Consider the following 25,568-nt stretch of genomic DNA (forward strand, 5'->3'; position numbering starts at 1 on the left):
TTTTGGTCCAGTAACAGCATCTAAAATGTACACAGAAAAACCTGACCACTCCTCGTCCAGCTCTATCCACTCTATATGTGTCGTAGCCAATTAAACCAATGTCTATATCACTAATGTTTTGTGAGGCATGATTCACTTAAGATCAGCAGATCAGGATCAGTCTGGAGAACTAGAATATTAATATGATCCAGTTTCTAAATTATTCCTAAACTATTTCTATTTTTAAAAGCAGCCGGGTTAAGTAGAGAAAATGGAATGGGAACAGGGGCTGTAGGGGGATTGATATTAAGTTAGAAACAGTAAACGTACGATTTGAATATTGAATATGATTACTAGCAGAAATTCTAGTGGGAATGCTTGATGAAGAACACTGATTAACAGTAGTAGTCAGGGACGTGCACAAGACTTTAGAAAGGCGGGTGCCTGAAATCATAAAAGGGCATTAATTAGTAAATGTAATGCGAGCGCGCGCAGCGCGCGAGCCCGATTTTTGGGGTTAATACAAGTATATTATGGTACATTCAGTTTCACCGATAGATGTCACCAAAACTACATAGTGTCCCTTTAATAACACAATATGCGCTCCAGACCAACAGCTGCGAGAGAGAGAGAGAGAGAGAGAGAGAGAGAGAGAGAGAGAGAGAGAGAGAGAGAGAGAGAGAGAGAGAGAGAGAGAGAGAGAGAGAGAGAGACAGAGCTGCGTGATTTTCCTGCACTAGCAGCAGCAGACAGGGAGGGGCTGGCGACGTGTTTCACGAAAATATACAGTGCACTGCAAACCCGACATTTTATTTTATTGGGCAAATACCTTACCTGATGTGTACTCTTGCTTTGTTTTAGTTGAAATAGTAACTGTAAAAAAAGAGGTCTCGACTCGAGTGTGAGGGCACTGTGAGCTCAACAACAGCTGGATATCAATTTCCTGTTCAGTGCACTGCTGGCCCTGCGCGGTTTACATGTTGGCTGGAAGGACCTATTATTTACGAGAGGGGTGGCATTTCTCTCTCTTTCTTTACCTAATATTTAGATTCTATCGTGACATCTTTCATTTGGAAGGGCAGGGCAGTATATATATATATGTGCAACTGTAAAAAAAAAAAAGAGGGTGGCATAAAAAGGGCACTTTCTAATGAGAAATGAAAAAGGCAGGTGCCCGGGCACCCCTTCACCCCTATGTATGCACGTGCCTGGTAGTAGTGATACCGGTAGGGATGATCTGAGGACTAGCGTGTAACAGCCCAAGCCTGGGGTGAAAGTGTGAGCTGAATTAGACCACATTGATATCACTGTGTTAGCATAGAGGACATGTAGTTGACAGGCTTGTATCAGATTGATATCACCATGTTAGTGTTACCAGTCCCAATGGGCTACTGGGTACCGGAACAAATCATGTTCGCAGCCGGTCTCCATTCACTCCCTGAAAGCATAGAATATGATCAAGAGGAGTGAAGACACGTGTTGCTCAGTTTACTCCAGAAACTCCTCTGAGAGCTTTATTTCAACAGTTTTGATGACGAGTTTTCTGATGCTATGCCTGTGCAAATAGCCCCAAAACAAACCTTGCCATTCACAAAGCACTACCGCGAAGAAATACCGCGCTAACTGCGTTGCCATCATCATTGCATCTCTGTGCGTTTGTGCTATTTGCAGTTATTTAAATGAGCTAATATGGGCAAAGAATGTGCCCCTTTCTATGCAAATGAGCCTCATTGCAAAAACACTGCAATTCACAAAGATCGGCACTAATTGCCACACGCAGTTAAAGTGAAGTAATTTACGTCTTCAGAGAGTTGGTGGTAACTAAGCGCATTTATAAGGGGTGTCATGGCCAGCGTCTCCGGTGATAATGGCAGCAGTGATTGTATCCAGGCCGTGCTTGTGAGAGAATATTTCGAAGGAGAACATAACTTTTTGATTTAAAGGAACACGGCAAAAGAAATTAGCTTACCGCCTTCTCCAGAGAGAGAGACAAGCAGATAGATACCAGTTTCCTCTCCGTGCCTTCAGTAGAAAGGTATCTGGCTGCATGTTAGCCTAGCTTAGCAAAATGAATGGAAGCGGACATGGCCAGTTAGCCTTCGGGAGAGAGTTGGACAATGCCTAGGCTAACCGGCCATGTCCGCTTCCATTCATTGTGCTAAGCTAGGCTAACGTGTGAGTCGAGTGATGCTTTTAAAAGCGAAAGTAAATAAAAAGATGAGGTACAACTGAAGGCTAAATATTGGATCCTCCTCCAATGGTCCACAAAAGCAGATTGATGCATTTTTATTCAATAAAAGCACGATGCAGGTGCAGATAACGCTCTGTGCGTTTTCTTGAGACATTTGTATTGCCGCGCAGTGAGAACTATCACAGGCCAATTGAATTACACCTAGGAGAGTCAGCGGGACAAAATGAATGAATTGGTAAGCGAATGGGCCTTGAGTTTGACACATGTGATGTAGAATATGTAGATCACACCCACTCTGCCTCCTAACTCGCCTCCACTGGAAATGTGTCAAAATTTGGCTGCATGGATGCCAATGCATGCACGGATGGATGCTACATGCATGCACATGCATAGGCCGCCATACACATACATTCTGTCACACACACGCCATGTTGTTGTGCATTGTGGGGACATTCCATAGATTTACATTAATTTCCTAAATGTACCCATTACGACCATAGGCCAAACTGTATATTTGTATGTCTTGTATATCATAAATGTCTTGATGAATTAAAAAAATGGAGGGCCCTTATGTAAACAAGACGAAAGTCTTTTTCTGGTCTGCATCCTCTTAGCAGTTGTTTGTATTGAGACGTACTGTATTGTACCCATTCTGCAATCTGTTTTCAATCAATCAATCAAAGCCTAACCTTTTCCTAACCCTTGTTCGCCTTGTTGGGATCGATCAATGTCCCCACAACAACAAACATCTTGTGTGTGTGTGTGTCTTTGGCTGTTTCTTCTTTCTCACTCCCACACACATCCTGTATCTGTCTGTCTGTCTGTCTGCATGACCCCCCCCCCTCCCCCCCCCCCCCCCACACACACACACACACACACACACACACACACACACACACACACACACACACACACACACACACACACACACACACACACACACACACACACACACACACACACACACACACACACACACACACACACACACACACACACACACACACACACACACACACACACACACACACACACACACACACACACACACTCCTTGTATCTTGGGGGTGACAGTGATAGTCTGTGACAGCTCAGAACATGATGACATGGCCAGCAGTCACAAAGTAGGCAGAGGGGGAAATCCCCATGAAATAAATATCTCTCTTCCTCATTCACACCAATACAAACACATAGGCTACTCTCTCACACACACACACACACACACACACACACACACACACACACACACACACACACACACACACACACACACACACACACACACACACACACACACACACACACACACACACACACACACACACACACGCACACACACACGCACGCACGCACGCACGCACACGCACACACACACACACACATAAACCTGCTTCACTTGAGGAGATTAACTCACAGTTGAGACAGGAGCAAAGACCCCATAGACCAGGGGTAGGCAACCCTAGGGGCATTTGCATAGGCACAGGGGGCAGCAGTAAAAAAAAAAAAAAAAAAAAAATTGCTTTGAAATATTATAGTGAAATATTTTGCACTGTTGTCGCATCTTGTTGAAATCCTCCCACAGGTTATTTTTACTACCACATATTTAATTGAGACCCTTTATTTGTTTATTATTTCAATTTAGCTGGAAATACGTTTCTACATCATTCAGTAACATTTGCAGAGCCAGTGGGATTAATCAACACATTTTATTATTTATTTTTCTATTTCATTGAACATTGCACATGTTAAAAGCAATTTTTTTTACTCAAAATGTGAGTATTACCAAGTCAACTTGTGTTCTTAAAACAATGACAATAAACATAGTTTTATTAGGTTGAAATAATGTGGTTGTGTACTTATTTTTCTGTTAACTTATTATGGATTGAAAACTGAAAACCTTAATGCACAGTAACTGAACTCAATATTTTTAAGTTTTGGTAACTTATTATAATTTTTTTTACAGTGTAGTCTTGCGATCAATCAAAGCGTATTTACACGATATACCTCACATTCACCCTCCATTCACATCCTGGTGTTTTCCTGGTGTTCTCCATTAGGCCTGTAGGTGGAGCTATGACAGCACACGTACAGTACACACACCGGTGTGTGATGTGTCCAAAAATGAATGGGCAAATGTGAGTGAAATGGTCGCACTGTATGCAGCTGTTTGTCTGCATTGCATTCCCGCCCCCCCCCCCCCCCACTCAGATTTAGGGTTGATACAACCATCATAATAATATTGTTAATAATAACAATAACAATAATGATGTAATAATGTAAAAATGATCATAAAAAATACCTGATTATGAGAAAAAAAATTACGATGCATGGAATATTGTTGAGGCACACTAGTTACAACTATATTTCAAACAGGCACTCCATGTCAAAAAGGTTGCTGACCCCTGCCATAGACTATGCACCTATGACGCATTCACATTTAACCATGTGTGTGTTTGTGTGACTAAGTTTATGTGCTTGCGTGTGTGTTTGCATGAATGTATGTATGTATGTATGTATGTATGTGCGTGCGTGCGTGCGTGCGTGCGTGCGTGCGTGCGTGCGTGCGTGCGTGCGTGCGTGCGTGCGTACGTGCGTGTGTGTGTGTGTGTGTGTGTGTGTGTGTGTGTGTGTGTGTGTGCGTGCGTGCGTGCGTGCGTGTGTGTGTGTGCTTTTATGACTATAAGTGAAGGCGGCAGAGGTTGGTGCCTCCACTGCATTTTTATAAAGACAGGATGGAGAATCCATGTAGCTTGTCAGCTTGGGACACTCTCCATGCCAGCCACACACACACACACACACACACACACACACACACACACACACACACACACACACACACACACACACACACACACACACACACACACACACACACACACACACACACACACACACACACACACACACACACACACACACACACACACACACACACACACACACACACACACACACACACACACACACACACACACACACACACACACACACGCACAGTAAAAGCGTGGACTCCTCAGAGGAGAGGGCTAGAGACAGAGGTGTATTAACTGGGAATTGTGATCTCTCTCATGTTCTTTAGACATCAGAGGAATGAGAGAGGACAACCACGAGCCTGATGCAAAGATATCTTTGCACGAAACAAAAGGGAGAAACAGAAATATGACGCCTTGAAGCATTAAAGCAGGACAGGAGATATAAGACTTTAAAGCAGGACAGGAGATATAAGACCTTAAAGCAGGACAGGATATATAAGGCCTTAAAGCAGGACAGGACATATAAGGCCTTAAAGCATGTCTCTATGTGCATGTCTCTATGTGTTAGAAATTAATTATTAGAATTAGAGAGTGTGGCCTGTAAGCGTTCCAATGGCCACTTCCACTTCCAGTTTACGTTTATTTGGATCCCCAGTGCTGTGGCTATTCTTGCTGGGGTCCATAACACATAAAATACAGTTCCAGACATTATACACACATTATACATTCACATTCACATAATTGGCGGAACTTTTTTCCCACATAAAGAAACTCACAAGACCACATGGGTGTCCCCTGATCTGAAAACATGCAACCAAATCGATCACATATGCATCAGGAAGCAGTTCAGACGATCTCTGCTCGATGTGCGAACAAAGAGAGGTGCAGATGTGGGATCAGACCACCACTTAGTCATAGCAAAGGTACAACTGAAGCTGAAAAGGGGGACCCCAGGAAACAGAATAACAAAGTATGACACCAAGAAACTGGAAGAAAAACTACACCAGAAGCACTTCCAGATCACACTGAGGAACAAGTTCCAGGCCCTGGCTGAAATGGGCAGTGGGGAAGAAGAAATCGACGAAAGCTGGGAGAAGATCAAAAACGTGTGGCAAACAACCTGCGAGGAAAGTCTGGGAAGAAGAAAGAAAGAAAACAAAATGTGGATCACCCAAAGAACATTGGACAGCATGGAGGAGAGGAAAAAGGCAAAGGACCACCTCAACAATGCCAGGACGAGAGCAGCCAATGAGAAGCACACAAAGGAATACAACAGGATACATAAAGAAATAAAGAAAAAGGTCAGGGCGGACAAGAGATGCTACTATGAAGAGCTTGCTACACAAGCAGAAGAAGCAGCGGGACAGAGAAACATGAGAGAGGTATACAACATCACCAGGAAGCTCTCGGGGAGAAGGATGAAATCAGAGAAGCCCATAAAAGACAAGGCAGGAAACACACTATCCACAAAGGAAGAACAAACAAGGAGATGGGTAGAACATTTCACAGAGCTGCTCAACAGAGCACCAGCAAGCATCCCAGCAGATATACAAGCAGCAACAGACACACTCCCACTGAAAATGAACCCCCCAACAAAAGAAGAAACTAGGAAAGCAATATCACAATTGAGAGATGGGAAAGCAGCAGGACCAGACACCATTCCGAGTGAAGCATTCAAGACCGACATCATTACAAGCATCAAAGCACTCCATCCCCTCATGAGGAAAATTTGGCAAGAAGAAAGGATACCCAAAGATTGGAAAGAAGGCTACATAGTGAAGATACCAAAGAAAGGGGACCTTGCACTATGCAAGAACTACCGGGGGATCACGCTACTTTCAACTGCCAGCAAAGTCTTCAACCGGATAATTCTAGATAGGATGAAGACTGCCGTTGACATGCTCCTCAGAGACCATCAAGCAGGATTCCGGAAAGAAAGGTTATGCATAGACCAGATCGCCACACTGAACATCGAACAGTCCCTGGAATGGAACAGCTCCTTATACATCAACTTCATCGATTTCGAACAGGCCTTTGACAGTCTAGATAGGAACAGTCTGTGGCACCTGATGGAGCACTATGGAATCCCACCGAAGTACATCAACATCATCAGAGGATCATATGACGGGATGACAAGTAGGGTACTGCACAGAGGGGAGCCCTCAAACCCGTTCAAGATAAAGACCGGAGTGAGACAAGGCTGCCTGCTGTCACCCTTCTTGTTCCTGCTGGCCATTGATTGGACCATGAAGAAGACAACAGAAGGAGCCAGAAACGGCATCCAGTGGACACTGATGCACCAGCTTGAAGACCTCGATTTTGCAGATGACCTAGCTCTCTTATCACACAGTCACCAGCAAATGCAACAAAAGACCAACAAACTAAAGGAAACTCTAGGAATGAAGATCAATAGGGTAAAAACCAAGATTATGAAGATCAACACAAAGTGCCAGCAAAACATTGAACTAGAGGGAGAGGCCATCGAAGAAACTAACTCCTTTACCTACCTTGGGAGCATAGTAGATACAGCGGGTGGCACAGAAGAAGACATCAGAGTGCGAATCGGAAAAGCAAGAACGGCATACAACCTACTTGGTCGAGTATGGAGGTCTCGCGAAATAAAAACCAACACAAAGCTGAGGATCTTTAACTCCAATGTTAAATCAGTCCTCCTGTATGGCGCCGAGACCTGGAAGACAACTGTAGGGCTGAATCAGAAAGTACAGTCCTTCATAAATTCCTGCCTCCGCCGCATTCTAAATGTGAGATGGCCAAATGTCATTACAAATCTGGACCTGTGGGAGTGCACAAAACAACTACCCCCGCCAGAAGAAATAAAGAAGAGAAAGTGGATGTGGATAGGCCATACCCTGAGAAAGGAAGACACAAACATCACCCGGCAAGCCCTACGATGGAACCCACCTGGAAAGAGGAAACGCGGCAGGCCTCGAAACACCTGGCGCCGTTCTTGGGAAGGGGAAATGAAAGAGGCTGGACTGGGATGGCACAACATCGTTCGGGAGGCCAAAAACCGCGCAACATGGAAAGAAATCGTCAGTGGCCTATGCTCCACAGGGAGTGCAAAGGCTTAAGTCAAATCATACATTCACATGGCATACAGACAAATTTAAAACAACAATACATACTCCTAATCAATTCATAATACAATACAACAATACATACTCCTAATCAATTCATAATACAATACAACAATACATACTCCTAATCAATTCATAATACAATACAGCATAATATACAATTTAGCTTTTTCATACATTATCTATATGTTTATATCAACCAATTATTCAGTTATTCAGTGACAATCGGATCAGAAACACTTTACTTAAAGGTGCTATAGATAACATTTGGAGTACTTCCACTGAGCTTTTTAGAAAGGTGTGGAATCGGTTTTTCTTTTATTCGATTTTAATATTCTATACAGTCTCACGGACCTCGTGTATCATTGGGACTCATTCTGAGACCTCGATATTGCAATGCTGGCCGAATCCTTCTAGGTGGCCGTATCGCCTACCCTTTGAAACCTTATTTCATCATCATTAGGTGGCTTCTTCGTTCCGAAGGTTGCCTATCACTCTCCAACCCATTCTGTCCCCACTTCTTCTCTCCAACTCTGTGACTCCGCCTCTCACTCCGCTCCAATCACAGACGTCGTCCACCCAGCCTCTTCTTGGTCTTCCACTTCCTCTCTTTCCATCCAACTTCCCCATCACCACCTTCTTGAACATCTCCCCGCTGGATCCTCTCAGAACATGCCTGCACAACTCCATCTTTCTCTTTTTCAATCTCTCCAGCAGCTGTCCTCCTTGCATATCCGCTCTTCTCAGTACCTCCTCATTCTTGATCTTATCCTTCCATGTTATCTTCAGCATCTTCCTCAGCGTCCACATTTCAAAAGAGTCTATCATCCTCTTTGCCTCTTCATTCAGCGTCCATGCTTCTGCTCCGTATGAAAAGACTGACATAACATACGTTTCCAAAATCCTGGTCTTCGTTTTCCAATTTATGTTTCTTCTCAATAATTCTTTATGGTTCCAGAATGCGCCCTTTGCAATTCCGGTTCTTCTCTTAATGTCCATGTTAGCTCTTCCACCTTCACTGATCCAGCTTCCAAGGTACATGTACTCCTTCACTTGTTCAAGTTTTTCTCCATCCACCTGTATTTTACAAACAGTTCCTGGTGTTTTTTCAATGATCATTACTTTAGTTTTCTTTGTGTTTAGCGACATTCCATAGTTTTTGCATTCAACATTCAGCTTATTCATCATGTCCTGTAGATCTTCTTGACAGTTACAGACTATAGCAGTGTCATCCGCGTATCTTATATTGGTGATGTTCTCTTCGCCAAGTTTTACTCCTTTCCCTCCTCTCAGACCTTTTTTCATCAGTGATTCACTGTACATATTAAAGAGTACAGGGGACAAGATGCATCCTTGTCTTACACCCTTCTCCACCGGGAAGTCTCTTGATTTCTCCTTTCCTATTCTAACATTAGCCTTCTGCCTCCAGTATAAGTTGGCAATTATTCTTCTGTCAGAAACTGGTATTTTGAATTCTTCCATTGTTCTCATCAATGTTGTATGTTCAATTCTGTCGAAGGCCTTCGTGAAATCGATGAAGCAAATATACAGCTTCTTCTGTTGGTCTATCGATTTTTCACCAATGATTCTGAGTTGGCAGATTGCATCTCTTGTTCCTTTTCCTTTGCGAAAACCCATTTGGCTATCCGAGAGCTGATGTTCAATTATGGGTTCTATTCTGTTCTTGATGATTTTCAGGAGTACTTTTGATGCATGAGATATCAAACTGATAGTCCTGTAATTGTTGCATTCTGTGGCTCTTCCAGTCTTTGGGATCGGAATGAACATTGATTTTAGGAAATCATTTGGAGTATTTCCTGAGTTATAGATGTTGTTTACCAGTTTCACAAGGAGCTCGATGCATCGGTCACCAGCGTTCTTAATCAGTTCAGCAGGGATCTCATCCTCGCCGGGCGATCTGTCCGTGGCCAGTGACTTCACAGCCTCTTCAACTTCTTTTTTCGTGATCTGGACTTTTTCTATCTCTTCTAGACTAATTCCTGTGTCTGATGTTCTGTTCTGGTTTTTGTATAGTGTTTCCACATACTCTGCCCATCTATTGATTATTTCCTTCTCGTCAAGGAGCAGTTTTCCTTCTTTGTCTCTGACACCTTGGGTTGTTTTTTTCCTCTTCCTTGTTAGTTGTTGGATCTTGTTGTACATGAGAGGGTTGTGCTTCTTGTCTAGATTTTCAATTTCCTTGCATTTTTCTTTGTAATACTTCTCTTTTGCATCTCTACACATCTTCTGTACTTTTCGTTTTGCTCTGTTGTATTCAGTTTTTCTGTCCGCATTCTTCATGTCTGCTCTCTTTTTCATCTCATCCAGAATGTTTTTCGTCATCCACTCTTGTTTCTCAACTTTTTCTGGTTTACCATAGATTATGTCTGCAACGCTTCCCAGTTTTTCTTTCAGTTTTGTCCATAGTTCTTGTGGATCTTCAATATCTGCTAACTCTCTATTTTCTAATGTTTTGTTCACTTCGTTTCTGTATCGTCTCTTCATGGTTTCTCCTTTCAGACTCTTCACATCTCATCTTTTGTGTGTCGTTTTCTTTTTCTTGATGGTTTTCAGTTTGATCTTCATTTTCATCACTACTGGAATATGATCTGAACCACAGTCTGCAGATGGTCGTGCCTTAGAGTTTGTTATTCCTTTCTTGTATCTGTGGTTTATCATTATGTAATCAATTTGGTTTCTAGTGTTTCCATCAGGAGATCTCCATGTGTGTCTTGCAGATTTACGTTGTTCAAACCAAGTGTCGGTGAACCACAATTGGTTCTTCCTGCAGAAATCCACTAGTCTATCTCCTCTATCCTTTCTTATACCCAGACCAAAAGGTCCGACAACACCATCAACTTTTTCTTCACCTAATTTGGCGTTGAAATCGCCCATGACTATTTCCACATCTCCCCATTTCTTTTGGTCTTTCATCGCTCTCTCAATATTTTCATAAAAGTTGTCTATTTCATCATCCTCAGCTTCTCCAGTTGGTGCATATGCTTGTGTGATGCATACACTTGCTGGTGTTGCTTTCATTCTCAAGGTGATAATACGTTCCGATATCGTTTGATAACTTTCCACGCTTTTTGCTGCTTTCTCAGTCAAAGCAAAAGCTACACCTTTTCTATGTTGTTTTCCACCCGAAGATATGATTCTAAATGATTGTCCAGTTGGTAGGGTGTATCTAAAGTCATCTTCTCCTCTCCAAAATATTTCAGCAATTCCCAATATATCTATCCCCATGGTATCCATCTCTTGTAGGACATTCGCCAATTTTCCAGGTGTTTGCAGGCTCCTCACATTCCAGGTTCCCACTTTCCAGAAGGTAGAGCAGTCACTTGTTGACGGTACAAAGGTGCCTGCTCTCTCACACTCAATCCACCGGGTAGAACAAATGTCTTGATTAGGGCAGACATTTCTCCGTTTACCAGTAGCGGTTTTTGTTTGGGTTGTACTCATGATTTCCAAAAGGGGGCTGATAGAAGTCGGCAGGCCCCCAGAACTACCAATCCAGTATTTTTTGTCAAGACACCATCTCTAGCCTTTGCCAAACCAATGGCACTACAAGGCAGCTATTTCACACTGTGTATTACATTTTATATGGTCCGGGCGGAGAAATGGGAACCGGGCAAGTGAAAGGCTTCATGCGAACCACTTGGAACACGTCCAGCACACTTGATGCATAGTTTGTCCCATTTCATGTCAGGGACCCGATGGACATCAATACTGGAAATCGTGATCAGACCATTGGAATATTCATTTTGGAATACCTCCTAGCAAAGGTAAGGACTATATGACATCAATCCTACTTTGATCCTACAATGATTTCACCTCGATCGCAACGATCATATGTCACGTACTCCAAAATGTAAGCCGTTGCCGACGATCAGAGCATCACAAAACGACCCCCTCCCCCTTTGATGCCTTCATGATGAAACATAATACCTATTATATACCTTTGATATGGAAATAATATCGTGTCCAAGCGAGCAACGCGAACGACTTTCGCAAAATGCACATAGCGCTCCTTATACAATGGCATGCAAATTTCTTGATTCTGATTGGCTGAAACACTTCTTTCAGACGTTGTTATTTCTTATAACACACTCCATGTGATCCCAGAACCCGCCCACAACCGAATTAAGTTTTTTCCGAATCACTCCGCCGTTCGTGTTTTTAGGAATGAAACCAAGATGGCGGACAATAATCTTTATGAATGGATGTATTGATAGCGTCATAACGACTCATTCAAAAACAATTCTGTCACATGGAATGTGTTAGTTGCTTACACAATGTTGGATTATGTAATTGGTTGGTCATGACTCATTGTGAAACTAAATATAAATTGCGGGAAGTGTGTTGTTAGATGCCATTCATTGTAGAACCTCCATCTCCTTCAAAAGGACACTGTCGTTTCACTGTTAATAAAATGTTCAATCAATCAATCCAATAACAACCGCTCACTTCACTGTTAGATGGCATGCTTTGAAGCAACTGTTTCAGATGCTGCTTCAAGATGTTGGTCGGGTGTAATTGACTATTCATGTTGACAGCAAGCAGCCACGTAACATCCACGTAGTACATACATTAACATACGCTACCACTAGGTGGCAGTGAGATCCTGTAACAGCAACCTATGTATAGATGTCGCACTGTCTATCTGTATGTCATATGTTATGATACAATATTCTCTGCTTCGAAGTGGTTATGCTTTGGCCCTCTTTCGAAGTGGGTTATGCTTAGAGTTTATCTTTAGAGCAGGGCGATGGACCACCAGCCCTGTTTCCAAACTCTAAGCATAACCCACTTCGAAAGAGGGCCAAAGCATAACCACTTCGAAGCAGAGAATATATATGTACATTTCACTGTTAATAAAATGTTCAATCAATCAATCCAATAACAACCGCTAACTTCACTCTTAGATGGCATGCTTTGAAACACTGCACCTCCCAGCTGCTTCTAGACACGGAGGCAACTTCTATTTTATTTTTTGACCTACTTTTTCTGCGAATGGTTTTTGTGAATAAATCTCCATTATGCTTCAATTAATGTCTGTTTATTGTATAGCAATAAGGTTGGATGAATTTGGCAATTGTATAAAAGATATTATACAACGGCATGCAAATTTCTCGATTCTGATTGGCTGAAACAGTCAATTTACACGTATGTATCTGTCATAATTCCACGCTCTTGGTCCCAGGACCCGCCCACAACCGAATCTCTATCACTCCGCATGCGAGTTTAAAAAAAAAACAAGATGGCGGACAATAATCTTTACAAATGGATATGTTGATAGCGTCATAACGACTAAATAAAAACCGATTCTGTCACGGCGAATGTCTTAGTCTCTTACACAATGTTGGATTAGGTAATTGATGGGTCATGAGTCATTGTGGAACAAAATAAAAATCGCGCGGATTGATTGATTGATTAATTGCAAAAATATTTTTTTTTTTCTTCCCCTTCCTTGCCCCTGACTGCAGAGCTCACTCTCTCACACTGTCTGGCTTCCAGACACACTCACTCGGTCGCATACACCCCCCCCCCCCCCCCCACACACACACACACACACACACACACTCCTGTCTGCAACGGCAGAGGAGAGTCAGACTGAGAGACATAGAAGCAGCTGGGTGCTGCGCTGTTTTAAGTGAGGGTGGACTGAATGAATAGATATGTTGATAGCGTCATAACGACTAAATAAAAACCGATTCTGTCTTAGTTGCTTAAACAATGTTGGATTGATGGGTCATGAGTCATTGTGGAACAAAATAAAAATCGCGCGAATTGATTGATTGATTAATTGAATAAAAAACATTTTACCTACTTTCTATGAGAAGCATCTAAGAATGAAGTTCTATAGAAAGTAGGTTAAAAACTAAAGAAAAGTTGGATGTGTTACTGTATTTGTAAATCTAGTATGTCATAAAGTCTTTCTCTGGTCTGCATCCCCTTAACAATTGTGTGTATTGAGCCGTACTGTATTGTACCCATTCTGCATCTGGTAATAAAATGTTCAATCAATCAATCAATCATTCCAATAACACACAGTTGGATGTGTTAGTTTGTTGGATGTCTAGGTGAAAGACAGTTGGATGTGTTAGTTCGTTGGATGTCTTAGTTGAGAGACAGTTGGATGTGTTAGTTTGCTGGATGTTGCTGGATGTCTTACTGAGAACAGTTGGATGCACTTCCGAGCTGCTTCCACATGGAGGCAACTTCTCTTTTTTGTTGTTGTGGGAACTACTTTTTGTGGCGGATGGTTTTTTCAATAAATCTTCGATTAATGTGTGTTTATTGTATAGCAATAAGGTTGGATGAATGTGGCAGTTGTATAAAAGCATTACACCACTTGTAGTCGTGATTTGTGAAAAATAAACAGGCATGGTTTATTTTTCACAAACCACTCCTGCGCGTGATGTAATGCTTAATTACACCACTTGTAGTCATGTATTATAAGAATTAGAGCATGCCTAGGGGGGTCTAACGACCCTCGGCTGCACCTCGGGCCTAACAACCACCCCTAGGAATGCTCTAATTCTTATAACACACTCCTGATGTAATGCTTAAATAACTCAGCTTCCAGGAATTAGCCCGGATCACTCTGAAACTGTACAATATTCACCACGGGATAACACGTGGGATTACATCTCACACACATTCAAAAACTCTAAACCGCTTTGCACACATTAATTTAGATTGAGAGTAAATTAGTTTGAATATGGCCACCAGTGATGTCATCACTGCAGTCCCTATAAGACAAGGTATTGCTATTCTTTCATTGACATCATTTCATGGTGCTGTAATTAATACAATTGTCCTCGATGACATCACTCGTCGCCCATATTCAAACTTATTTAACTCAATAACTGTCAAATGTGTTCAAAACTGTTGTGTTTTTGGATGTGTGTGAGATTGTGTGTGAGATTATGTGCAAAATAAATCAGCATTGTTTTAAATGCCCCTTTAAATACAATGAATGCACAGGAATTTCTCTCAGTGGTGATGCTGACACTCTGGTATGACGAAGGTGCCAATGGTGTGTAATGGGAAATATTAAAGGACTAAACGATGAGCCGTTTACAAATAATAATAATAGTCATTATTAATAATAATAGGAACGTTTATTTCACTGTGGCCACAAATGAAAGGACAGTTTATAGTCAGAGGCAACATGTTAATACAGTAGTGTCTGGCCATAGACTGACCAAGCAAGAGTTCTGTTCAGACATATGTTAAATACACAGTTGTCAGACGTAACATAATATCAGATATGATGATGAAGGTAAACAAAAATGGTTCTCAGTCACTGGAAGCAACAACAATTTTGTTATGGCTGGGGAGATGTTGGAGTCTTTTTAAAGAGATATACACACATTAACCAGTCAAGCTGGTCACACTGAAAGTCACGCTGTATAACATGATATCTCAACACAGATCTATACGGACATGATAATATATTCCACGACAACTCCCCCGTCTGATAATTAATCACAATCATTATCACTTCATAAAGACAACAAAAAATATTATCATCCTTAAACCAAAAATAACACAAATTATAATAACTCAGCAAAAACTATTTTTATTATCTAAAAACAAAAGGTCCTCTGGATTGACCCTGTGTCCCGTGCAGAAGAGAAGTTGCCATAACAGCCAACCATCATTAGTGTCTCTTTGCAAATGTCCAGACGGTGGTCGAAGGACTCAAGGGTACAGTGTCCAGTCTCTGGTTTTGTCAAGGCCGGAGCAGCTGCACCATATTCCTCTAACCACCAAGCTGGAAAATAGAATCACAAAAAAAAACAGGAGAGTATCTCGCCAAAAAGAGCATTTCCCATACAAACTTATTCAAAACAAACAATTCCCATAAAACTCTTTCAGTAGCGAAGAACAGATAACAGCAAGAAACAAACAAAAACTTGCAGACTCTTCACAAAGAATGAAATATAGCCCCAGGGAAATCACACATAACCCAAGTTTACCATTGCAATGTACAGCACATTCAAAAACATCTTCATTCTGAACCAAGTTCAGTACCTAATATTTCTTTTAGATGATACCGTAATATCTGTATGTGTTTGGTTCAAACTTGCCTCATTTATCATCTGTGAAGAATCCCGGAGCGGTCTCTCCTCCTTCCCCTGCCCGCAGTCCAAACACCCCCCTCTGCAGTCCATGGCTCTGATGCAAGGAGCGGCCCGGTGAATGGCCTAGACCCGCTGGCTTAGATCTTTGTCATCAGCTGATGCTCAATGAGTGTCAAGTTTGTTCTTATTTTCCCCACTTGAAGGGCTCAGGCAACGTGATAAAGGAAGGATATAACTCTGTGACTTCTTTGACCTTTGTTTGTCATTTATTTGGTTGACAAATGATGATGCTGGTCACAATAGCAGTCACAATAGCAGGTTATAAACCTGAAAGGGTATGAAAGGAAATGGTTCAACATCAACATAAATACATAGGCTATAATAATACCATAAATTATAGTTAACATTAATACATTTAGCCTATATTATCAGTTCATTCAAATAAACAATTACCAAATGCATTTTCATTAAGAACATTCATTTACAGCATTTACCAATACATTTGACATTTTGTATTATTCTTATTTATTATATATATATATACCATATAACCCACATTATATATATATATTAGGGCTGACCCCTATTAATCGATTAGTCGACTAATCGGTCGAAAGGGGCCGTAGTCGACTGGCCCAAATGGAATGATAAAAAAAAAAAAAAAAATTATACTTTTTTTTTTTTTTTTTTTTTTAAGTCGACCAATAGTCGACTAACGATTAGGATTAGGATTTTGGCCAATCCTAGTCGACCATCCAAATCCTTAGTCGGGGACAGCCCTAATATATATACATATATCTATTTATTTATTTATTTATTTATTTATATATATATATATATATACCACATACCACATACCATATATAACATATATTATATATATATATATATATATATATATTAATTATTTATTTATTACACCAATCAACATTGTTCTTTAAACTTAACCATGTCATGAATGTCATGCATCAAAATGTTCAAACAATATATTCAAACTGTTGTAATGCCAGACATTACAGGCCTAGAGAAACACCATTTCCCAGGGTGCACTGGGGCCGCATGTCAAACATAGCATGTTGAGCAGAGCTAACATGCTACAAACATTTCATGTTGAGCAGAGCTAACATGCTACAAACATATCATGCTGAGCAGAGCTAACATGCTACGAACATTTCATGTTGAGCAGAGATAACATGCTACAAACATTTCATGTTGAGCAGAGCTAACATGCTACAAACATATCATGCTGAGCAGAGCGAACATGCTACGAACATTTCATGTTGAGCAGAGATAACATGCTACAAACATTTCATGTTGAGCAGAGCTAACATGCTACAAACATTTCATGTTGAGCAAAGCTAACATGCTAGTTAATATGCTAGGGAGCTAACAGCTAACACAAGCAAAGCACATGAACAGAGCAAGCAGAGCACATAATCATAGAGCAAGCAGGGCACATGCACATTAAGCAAGCAGGGAAGGTAAATGTAAACATACCATTGGGTCATCACGTTCCTGGTTTGATTGCAGCTAACTCACTGAGCACAATGAGCTGACTCAATGACTGACTGAATGAGCTGGGGTTTCAATGCAAGTCCTCTGGGCTGCCCCCATAGATGCCAGATGGTAAACCAGTCAAGCCCTCCCATGCTGCCCGCATAGATGCCTGATGTAAATTATTCTCTTTTTACCCCTAAAGTTAATTTAATTTCAATTTACTTTGAAAATAGTTGCAAGGAGTACATTTGATCATTTAGGGGACATTTAAATTGTACCATTTGTTTTGGATAAATAATATATGTAATTTTGAGTAAATAAAATACATTTGGCTCTCTTTTCTCCTAAAGAGTTCGACACCTCCCACTTAAGTTCCTGGTCGCTTGGCTTGATCAGAAACGTACTTCACATCAGAGATTGACCCCTCCTAACGACATCATTTTTTTCTTTTTTATATATATTTTTTAATGTCTTGATTTTATTTTTTATTTTTATTTTTTGACGAGTGTGTATAGACGAGCAAGCATAGTCCAAAGTCATCTATGTCTCTTGGCAGGTGTGTGTGGTGCAAAGATCGATGTGGGAATGGGGTATGAATGCACTTAGTCTTCTTGTATGACGAGTGTGTGTAGACGAGCAAGCATAGTCCAAAGTCAGCTACGTCTCTTGGCAGGTGTGTGTGGTGCCAAGATCGATGGGGCATGGGGGTATGAATGCTCTTAGTCTTCATGTATGTGCGGAGTGTGGGGTATGGTGGTAGCGCATGGCGTCCACCAACCAGCCGACAGGGGTGGTGACCAGATCCAGGGGCTTGGGCGATGAACTGGGCGAGGGGTGTGGGCAGGGAACTGCATCAGGGCGGCTCGGGCAGATGAGTTTGGTCCTCCACAGGGAGGAGGACCACCAATCTTCTTACGTCTCTCCTGATGACGGTCGTGGGCAGTGGAGAGCTCCTCTTCTTCTGTCCACCTGCAGGGGAGACGATGAGGCCGGCACATGTCTTGATATCAGCGTCCCTGATGATCCCTTTTCTGTCTGGGTATACTGACAAGATTCTTCCCAGACGGAACTGGCCTCTCAGCGCGTTCTGGTCGGCGATCCAGACAAGATCCCCGACCTTGACGTTCCGCTCTGTCCGATGCCATTTGTTGCGGACAAACAGATTTGGGCCAGCTAGCTCACTCCATTTTGCCCAGAATCTGTCCACCTCGATTTGAATCGCTCTCAGTCTGTGCCAGGGATGGGTGCACAGGTTGAGTCCACTTGTATCACCTACAACGGAGGCACGGCCCAGGATGAGGGAGTTAGGCGTTAAATACTCGACTACATCCTCTTGGCTTTGGGCTCTAGCATCAATAGGCCGTTGATTTGTCAGGTTGGCTGCCTGGTAGACCAGGGTTTGAAGTTCTATGGCAACCTGAGCAATGCATCCGGCAGGCTTGTCACCGATGTTAACCCGGACGACTGCAAAGGTTTCGATAGCATCCTCCGGGTTGTCTCTCCATAGGAAACGATGGAGGTGGACTTCCTCGTCCTTCAGCCATATGGAATTATACATCTTCTTTACATCGCCCAAAGCAGCATACAATCCACTCCTGAATCTCACTAGGACCCCTCGGATTGGATTAAGGACATCAGGCCCTTTGTAAAGAAGGTCGTTTAGGCTCATTCCCTTGAATTCCTGGCTGCTGTTCCACACTATCCGCACCGGGGTCGTGGTCGAGTGTGGATTCGAAGCAACCAGATGGCTTATGTACCATATAGGCCCATGCCAGCTGTTGATCTCCTCTGTAGTGAGCTTCACAGCTGCTCCTCTGGAGATCATCTCATGGATCTGTTTTCCGTATGCTGCTTTCCACATCGGTTCCTTTCCCAGTCAAGCCTCTGTGTTCCGGAAGGTTGCTTCCACTGCACAACGGTTGTTTGGTAGACTCCCTGGGTCCCCTTTCCAAGGGTAGGCTGCATCCCAGTGAGGAGCATTGCTGTGTTTGTCTGCCAGCACATAGGTGAGGCAGTCCTTTATTTTCTCGAGGTCCCTTTCTTCTCCAAGGGTCATCTCTTTGCCTCCTGGCGGACACTTGCTGCACTTGCAGCTCCCGCACTTCGGATCACAAGCCGCTCCGATGCTGTCCCACTTGAACCACTCAAACAACTCCTTGTTGGTGGCAGTGGTGTTGCTGAGGACCACGTCCTTTCTTGCTAGGTCTTCAGTCAGGCCTCTTGAGTCCACAAGGACCTCCTTGTACATCCTTGATCTTGCGAAGTGAGTGTCGGACTGGTGCATGGTTAGATCGACCATTTCAAAGAGGTCAGGGTGTGTTCTGCCACGGTCCCCTTGGAGGTTTTCACCCTCAGCCGTAGGGTATACCGCTTGGTTGTCACTGTCTTTTCCATGCCTCCAATACCGTGGACAATCAGCTTGATGTTTACACCAGTCAGTCCGAGGCGTTTGGCCGCATCGTTTGCGATGTAATTGGTATCCGATGCAAGGTCGATGATGGCACCAATCAACTGGCCAGAATTTGTTGTTACTTCCAGCAACATCATAACCACTGGGTATTCCTGTTCAACGCCAGTATTGGTGCACACTGTAGTCGATGCTCTGTTAGAAAATGCCTTTCTGACCTCTGCCCTTATGTTTTCCGGGACTTTAGAAAGGGCCTCTTCTTGGATGCTGGTCAGGCCTTTCTTCTCCACCTTTGAGCCACCTTGCCCTTCATAGCCGCTCTCCTTCCTCTGAGTAGTGGGCCTTGGGCAGAGCAGGTAGTTGTGTGGCGGTTCCGCTTTCCTACAGCCTGATTTGCTGCAGAGGAACCCTTAGTTACAATGGCCATCTCTTGGGTGGATGCTCAAGCACAGATAGCAAGTGCCATGAGCCCTTAGATGAGCCTTTTTCTTTGCCAGGTCCAATTCTTTGAAGGTTCTGCATGCAAAGAGCTTGCCAGGATGCGCCTCATCGCCGCAGCAGGTGCAGGAGCTTAACTGCTGCTTTGTCTGAGGACCTCTTTGGCCTGAAGTGGCTCTGGAAAAGGATCTTCTCACTCCCTTATCTGGTTTGTCATCCAGGCTTTTCTCTGAGGAGTTCTTCTCTCCAGGACTTGCTTCTAGCTGGTCAAGCTCCTCCAGGATTGCCTCCTGCTTTTTTAGGAATTGAAGCAAGCACTCAAAGTGGTCCTGGGGAACAAACCCGTTGGCAGGCTCATTTTTGTGAGCAATCCATTCCTTCTTTAGGGAGCTAGGCAGTTTGCCTTCTAGGGACTGAGCGACCAGACGGTTCTTTATAACGTCCTCTTCTCCCAAAATCAGGAGATTATCTAGAGCCCTCTCCACTGCTTGGATCAGTTCAATAGCCTTCCTTGGGTTGTTTCCCCTCACGGGGGGGTAGGCCCTGGACCTCACATGCTATCAGCTGGACGATCCTAGCTTTATTCCCATACCTGTTGGCAAGGCGATTAAACATGTCCTCTGCAGACTTGCAGCTAGATAGGACTAGGTCCCTTTTCACCTTCTTACTCAGGCTTGCAAGAAGGTGGAACCTTGTACTCCAAAAGTCCTCTGCGGGTTCCCAAGCAGCTCAAGCTCCTCCCACTCCGCCTTCCACCGGTAATAATCGACCATGTCCCCAGAAAATGTGGGGAGGCGTGCTCTCTCGAGTGGAAACTGGACTCTGGGTTGCATATAAGGAAAGACGCCTTGTGGAGCATTTGGGTACCCTAGCGGTGTGCCTGCGACATTTTGTGCAGCGCTGGTCCCAGCCAGAGACAGGATACTGGCTCCAGAACTTCTTGGAAGTGGCCCCGACGGACCGAGCAGGTCTACATGACCTGCAGCGATTTCCTGCTTGACACCGGGAGGCTCACTGAGAGAGAGAGGTTGATCATCTTTACTGGATCCAGGCAGATATGGATTGGCTGGCACTTCAGCCTTTACCCTCTCCTCTTCCTCTTCCTCCTCCTCATTCTGGCTCCAAGCAAAGCCCTTTCGTGACTTCAGGTTCATCCGCCGCCATTTACGCTCCCAGTCACTCTGTAAGTATCTTAGCCCGTCTCCTTGCTTTTTAAGCTCCTTTGTCTTGGTGCTGGAGACAAGACCTTCCCAAGCAGCCATTTTCTGCCCGAACCTGTGGATCTTCTCGTCCAGGCTCTCCCTCTGCACATCAAAGTCCTCCGCTAGTAACTCCTTCAAATCCAGCGCTTCTAATTCAGCCCACTTCTTTTCCGCTTTCTCGGCATCCAATTTGATGTCATCTTCAGCGAATCTGGACCATAGTGCTTCTTCAGTGAGTGTAAGCATTTCTTCATATCGGGTTGAGCACTTCGTTGTTTTCGCTTTTATGCTCTCGACTTCCTCTATCACCTTGGGATCGTCGTTTTCTTCTGCCTCCACTTCGAGAGCATCGACGTATTCAGCCCCTGTGTCGCTGACCCTACCAAAGTCCACAACAAGGCCATTTAACTCATCAATGAGATTCCTCTCCTTGAGCAGGTGAATCGTAAGAGCCATCCTGTTGGTCCTCTTACTGAAGGCAGTCTGCGCGACCGAGCGCTTTCCCTTTAGGGATTCCAGCACAGCTGAATCCATCCTCCTTTCTTAGAGCTGCCCAAGGTTTCTTCCGACACTGGCAGGGGGCCTGTTGGACCTTTCCCTCCCTCTGTGGCGCTCCTCTTCCGGGCAACACTCTTCGGGGCAGATTCAGCTGGACGCTTGGGCCCTTGGTTTATAACTGTCAAGTTTGTTCTTATTTTCCCCACTTGAAGGGCTCAGGCAACGTGATAAAGGAAGGATATAACTCTGTGACTTCTTTTACCTTTATTTGTCATTTATTTGGTTGACAAATGATGCTGGTCACAATAGCAGTCACAATAGCAGGTTATAAACCTGAAAGGGTATGAAAGGAAATGTTTCAACATCAACATAAATACATAGGCTATAATAATACCATAAATTATAGTTAACATTAATACATTTAGCCTATATTATCAGTTCATTCAAATAAACAATTACCAAATGCATTTTCATTAACACTTTGGGTGCCGGGAAACGCCTAAACACGTCATTCCCGGCCATGCTCAAGTTGCCGAAGACGCCTTACAGCGTCTTTAATATCAATATTTCAAAAATCTGGGATCGGATTCATATGTCCCCTCCGCTGGCCTGAGATCCACCAGGAGGACCCACTGAGCTCTCTGGCGGTTCAGGAGCGCCATCTGGTGGCCGATCGGCGCAATCGCTTAACAGGAAGTGCCGTAGAGGTTGTGCTGGACGGCCGTATTACTTCCGGGCACTCGCTAATAGGTCCCGGGACTCGATCTCGACACACTACATAGCGATCGATTGCCAATAACTCGATAAACAACATGATTTGGACGTATATACCATTATACAAGCTGGAGATGGACCGGGTAAATCTACATCCCATAATGATCAAATTTCTACTCTACGATGATCGCCCAACGTCGCGCGGAGACTGGGGTGAGTTTTAGCGTGTAAAGTTACCGTCTTCGATACTAACTGCTATTATCAACATTTGACCCACATTAGATGATTGGTATAACGCTGCCCACGGAATTATAAACGCCCCCTAGCCCATCCGGTCAACATCAGATGACGTGTAGTAACTTCTAGAAGTACGTCTAGTTGGAATTTTTTATATCGCGCTGATTGCCATAAAACTGTATTGCATCATCAATATAATGTATTTGGGGCTATAGATCACGTTCTGGAGAAAGCTGCAGAAAGAGATGAAAACATACTTATACATTAGACCATACTTTACTATGAATATGTGAATGAAAAAGTTTAACGTTGCTACACAATACATATAGGACTTTGAATGGGCCCTAATAATGGCAATGTAGCAATAGAATTTAAAAAGTTATAGCCCTGCAAAGAAGGGGACTTTCTCTATAGACAAATAGAGCCGGCAACCTACGGTTGATAATGAATTTAACCCATGGCAGCCAAAGTGTTAGGAACATTAATTTACAGCATTTACCAATACATTTGACATTTTGTATTATTCTTATTTATTTATTTATATATATATATATATATATATATACCACATATAAATCAAATCAAATCAAATTTATTTATAGGGCCCGACAACACACGTTAATGTCCCCATGGGCCGTACAGATCTTCTTTAAACAAGTCAAGAAGAAAACATAACAATAAGTCAAGAACAGAACAAGAACACCATAAGGTGCAAACATTTTTAGATGAATGCAAATAAATGAAAGAATGCAAGCACTCCCAGACATACCCCACGCGAAGGTAAGGAAAAACTCACTAAAACCTAACAATAGGGAAAAAAAGCTCCACAGGCAGTGTGGAGGAGAGATCGTCATCACGGGACGTCCAACACTCCGGTCAACACTCCAGGACAGCAAGTCATAGGGAGACAGGGAGACGGGACAGGCGTTAGACAGCTCATGAGATTGTAGTAGGCGGACATAGCAATAGATACAAGTGGTAGGCATATATGTGAATGGAGTAGATATATGAAGTAGGCGTATTATGTGAATAGAATAGAAGTACTTAACCCAGCAATGAAACCGCATTGACTGTTAATCTGTTAACAGTCTGTTAATACTGTTAATCAGTTGACAGGACCACGGACAGACGGCGGTGAATAACTGATCCAAGGCCTCGGAGGTGCATGTAGAGCAGTCACTACAATCTTGGCCAAGACCCCGAGGCATCCATCACCTTAGTCAGCGCCAGGAGACGGGCACTCAGAGAGAAGGGGGAGGGGGGGTGGGGGGAAAGGGGGGGGGTGGGGGGAAAGGGGGGGGGGGAGGAGGGGGGGGGAAGAGTTAGAGAGTTCCCATGTTTGTGGTGCTGCAAAGGAGCAGACATGTAGTACCCTGTAGTGCCATGTAGTACCATGTAGTACCCCGTAGTGCCATGTAGTACCCTATAGTACCCTGTAGTGCCATGTAGTACCCTGTAGTACCCTGTAGTGTCATGTAGTACCCTGTAGTGCCCTGTGGTACCCTGTAGTGCCATGTAGTGCCACGTAGAGCCATGTAGAGCCATGTAGAACCCTGTAGTACCATGTAGTATCATGTAGTACCATGTAGTACCCTGTACCCTAACTAAACTACCCTGTAGTAAACTACCCAGTGGTACCATGTAGTACCCTGTACCATAACTAAACTACACAGATTAATCTAAAGGTCAGTCCCCGACCAGGTGAGATCAGGGTAGGTTGAAGGAGAGAGAGAAAAGATGAGTCTTAAGCAGAGCACGAGCGGGCGAGTATCGGGAGATGAGATCGGATAGATAGAGCAGTGCAAGCCCATTTAAAATTTTGTAGGTGAGGAGTAGCACTTTAAAGTCAGAACGGGCTTGGATAGGAAGCCAGTGTAGGGCGGACAAAACTGGTGTGATGTGATCAAATTTTCTAGTTCTAGTTAGTATCCGTGCAGCCGCATTTTGCACGAGTTGAAGATTTTTGATGCTTGAATTAGGTAGGCCTGAAAAAAGTGCATTACAGTAGTCCAGACGTGATGAGACAAAAGCATGAATCAGGGTTTCAGCATCAGCCAGAGTTAAAATGGGGCGTATTTTTGCGATATTACGAAGATGGAAGAATGCAATTTTGGTGAAATTTTTTATATGTGCATTAAATGAGAGGGAGGAATCAAAAATGACTCAGAGGTTTTTTATGGTGGAGCTCTGGGATACATGACAGGTATCAAAGTTGAGGGAGATGTCCTGAAACAGGCCTCTGTGGTTTGGGGGGCCAACAATTAACATCTCAGTTTTATCTGCATTAAGGAGTAGAAAGTTTTGCGACATCCATTTTTTGACGGCAAGCAAGCAGGCCTCAAGGTTTTGTAGTTGGGAGGAATCATTTGGCTTAATAGGTATATATAATTGGGTGTCATCAGCGTAAAAATGAAAGTTTATGCCAAATTTGCGTATGATATCGCCGAGGGGTAGCATGTAA

Source organism: Notolepis coatsorum, assembly GCF_963971535.1.
Source record: "Notolepis coatsorum genome assembly, chromosome: 16".
Classification (NCBI taxonomy): Eukaryota; Metazoa; Chordata; class Actinopteri; order Aulopiformes; family Paralepididae; genus Notolepis; species Notolepis coatsorum.